We start from the raw sequence: 3837 nt of genomic DNA on the forward strand, positions 1-3837 counted from the left end.
AAGGCAGAGACCAGCATATAATGTGGGACTCAGAACCTCCTGCGTCTGCCACAGCCTGCTAAGGTGCTTTCCTTTCCCCATATACATTCAAATTCCACATAGCAAACTCTCGAGACATGTTCCACTGAGCCTTGGCATTTGGACAAACTGACATACATAATTGGATTGCTGAGCTGCTTCAAAGAGATGCACAAAGATTGTGTCCCAAAGTCCCAGCTATCACCCCTTTTCCCCTTTAGATAGGCACTACGGGTTGTGCGATGGTAGAACAACGTCTCAATCCTGTCTGTCATCCCTCCATTTGGAGCTTCTCGTTTTATGTCCCAAGTAGAGGACACCAAATGGGGGCCACCAAAGCTATACCCGCTGATGGTCTGGTTCAGTGCCCGGGAGACCCTCTGGTGGAATCGCTGCCAAAGCCAGTCCTGGTTCTTCTGAGCCCAGAGTGGAGCTACAGTCCTCCCTCTGTGTGCTCCCTCCGTGTGCTCCATCTACAGCCATATTCACAGCGATTCCTCTTCCCAGAAGCTTCCCTGGGAGTCATATCAAGTCACTGCTAAGACCACTCCCTGCCTCAGCTTTAGGGCAACCCAATCCAGCCAACCCATTCCTGAAGCTTTTACCAGTCCATGGTTTTTTCTTCTTTGACCCGCAAAATATCAGCTACACCCAATGTTGTTGGGACAGAGAGTGTGTAGAAATGCCCTGGCCTGAAAGTCTCCAGCAAAGGAACCAGCGACACCCTCTTTCTTGAAGGTCCCACACAGCCCTAAAAGCTTGCCTGGGACCTGAGAGCCTTTGAAAGTGGGGACACCTGGAAGATCCATTCTAGTTCCTACCCTACCAATGCCAGGATCTTATGGCCAAGCCCAGGAACCAATTGAGCCATCTCACACCCAGACAACCCTACATAGCTCTGGGAAGGATGCATAATGACAGGGAGTGGCAGGCCTGATGGTCAAGAGGAAACATAGACGGTATATCTCACGGTCATATATTCAATGCATATTATGTATACATGTGTAAATATAACATACACACTTCCTGTGTGTGTTCATAGGGAGAGGATATGCATGTGTGTGCACAAATGTGCAGAATATAGAGGTCAGCCTCAGGAGTTTCTCAGACACTGTCCATCTTTTATTTTTTTTTTTGAAACAGTATCTCCCACTGAACCTAGAACCGGTCACACAGGTTAGTCTGTGAGTCTAGCCAGTCTGTGGGCCCTGGGGCTCTGCCTCTCTCCACTTTCATAGTGCTGGTATTAAAAGAGCCTATAATTTAAGAAAACTGCACACTCATGCCATATAAAATGCAAACACATGCACACACATTTTTATGAATGATAAATAAACCAAATCCACTGTTCAGCTGTATCAGTATAATAGTTAGGTAATCCTCTTTGCTCACATAACTGACTCTCTACTCCACCCTGACCTATACAGCTTTCCCTTTGAATGCATCAAGAGCTGATTCCAGGAGTCTCGGAATACAAACCTCCATAGCTGCCCGCCACACTGTGCAGCATGGGAGAAGAGGTCTTGAGACAGCAAGCTTGGAGGTATGAGTGAAAATTTCTGGAAAGAAGCTGTGTCTGCAAACACTGATTGACGGCTCAGGACTTTGGTGATCTGGAGAGGCTGAAATGTTGCAGGTCCAGAGCCTAATTACAATGTACCGAGAGCTGTCCTTAGCCTATTAAACAGCCATTCCTTGTCCACCTCTGTGACAAACCCAACATCCTGTGACTAACACTTGAAGTTGGACCTCATATCCTGTGGCCAGCAGATTTTAAAAAATATTTTAGAATGTATTAATTTAACAAACCTTGTTTTCTACCAGTTAAAGGGTTAAGACTTCTGTAGATAACAGCTAAGGCTTACAGTGGGGTTTTCCCACCTTCGCTGTAACCCACTTCTGGCATTTCCACCCGTGCATCTGAAAAGTGTCTTGATGGGGCCTTGGTCCTGCCTCAATGAGGTGATAGGACAGACTTAGCTAACTTCCCAGGGGAGGCCTTATCCTCGCTGAGGAACAGATAGGGGTAGGTTGTGGGATGAGGGGATATAGAATTTGGGAAAATTGAAATCAGGCCAGAATCACTCATATTTGCATCCAGAATAATTGTTCCCTCTCAGGCAAGGGTTGTAGTTTTGCATCAACAGAAGCACGCACCTTCATAATATCTCATTCACATGGGATCAAAATGTGCAAAAAACAGTTACTCAGGAGGGGTGACTGAGAGAACGCGGGACTTCGAATCTGGATAGACAGAAACTTAGAGGGACCCAGCAACATGGCAGAGGGGGAAAATGACAGAGAGGAGAGACAGTGACAGTCATGATGGACAGAGCGGCACAGAGTGAGATGCATAACATAAAGGAAACTCATACTTAGCTGAGCTGGAAGCCACACTGCAAGCTGGTGTGTGAGAAGAGCTCTGGGGAGGTAGGCAGGAGGGAGCCATCTTGGGAAGGTCACCTGAGGCATCTTGAGAAGGTTACCCCTGCAAACTGGCTACTTTAGAAATTTTTTCTTTCTCCCATAACTCACAGAAAAAAAAATGGTACTGCTCTAGTTACACCTACACTGGCCCAGGTATCTCCAACATAACACCACTGAAGCACCACCTTAGGGAATTTTGCAGTGGGATCCAAGTCAGAGACATAACTGAACACAGCTTATTTTCCTTTCCTGGCAGCTTGGGCTGGCACTGTGGTTTGCTTGATAGAGTTCTTGACTGGCATGCAAAAACCTGGGCACCATCTCTAATACCAAATAAACAGTGTGTGGCAATGCCAGCCTGCATTCCAGCACTCAAGAGGAAGAGGCAGAAGGATGGAGAGCTCAAGGTTACCCTCAGTAATGGAATGAGTTTGAGGTCAACCTGAGCTACATGCAACTCCATCTGGAGAGGGGGGGAGGAAGAGAGGGAGGGAGAAAGGGAGGGAGGGAAATCAAGAGAGGAAATGAAGGAAGGAAAAGGAAAGAAAAAGAAGCCTAGCAGCCTAGGTAGATGACTGTAGAGAAAGTATTGCACAGGTGCAAGTAGAGACCTCACGGAGCCACAGTCTTGGGCAGCACAAGGCATGTATCCCCTCTGCCCAGGACACCCCTGGTCTCTCAGTGAGCATCCCCCAGGGATCCTAATACAGAGTTGAACTCTTGCCAGAGAATCCTGAGTTCATGAAGTTAATCTGTCTGAAATAAATTCCAGTCAAAAGAATTTTGATTGCATATAAACAGAGAAATGAAGCTTTTTCCAACCAACCTGGCCCCAGAGCTCTACCACAGGTGAGAAACAAACACAAAAGGAAGGTAGGATGGTAAGCCTTGCTTATAGCCCAGAAAAAGAAAGAAGGGAAACTAGGAAGGGCTAAGGAGGTACACACTTGCCCTCACAGCTGCCCAATGGACATGGTGCTTTCTTTTTTCTTTCCTTATTTTCCTTTTAGGTTTACCTTTTTATTTTTATTTATGTGTTTCTATCTGCATGTTAGTATGTGCATGTGTGGAGTGCAGTGCCTGGTGCGGCCAAAAGAGGTCATCAGATCTCTGTAGCTGGAGTTACAAATGGCTGTGATCTGTCTGGCATGGGTGCTGAGAACTCTGCAAGAACAGCCAGTGCTCTTAACATTGAGCCATCTCTTCAGCCCCCTTCTTTTTCTTTTTAGGTTTGCTAAATGGTTCATATACATATATTTTCTTCTCTATTTCCTTAGAATAAATTTTTCCTTTTCATTATCCATTCTCTCTCTTTTCCCTTTTCATTATTTGTTCTCCCTCCACTCACCACCATTTGTGATCTTCCCCCTTTTCACTTCTCAATATTCTAAC

The sequence above is a fragment of the Arvicola amphibius genome, chromosome 4, assembly GCF_903992535.2.
Source record: "Arvicola amphibius chromosome 4, mArvAmp1.2, whole genome shotgun sequence".
In the NCBI taxonomy this organism is placed as follows: domain Eukaryota; kingdom Metazoa; phylum Chordata; class Mammalia; order Rodentia; family Cricetidae; genus Arvicola; species Arvicola amphibius.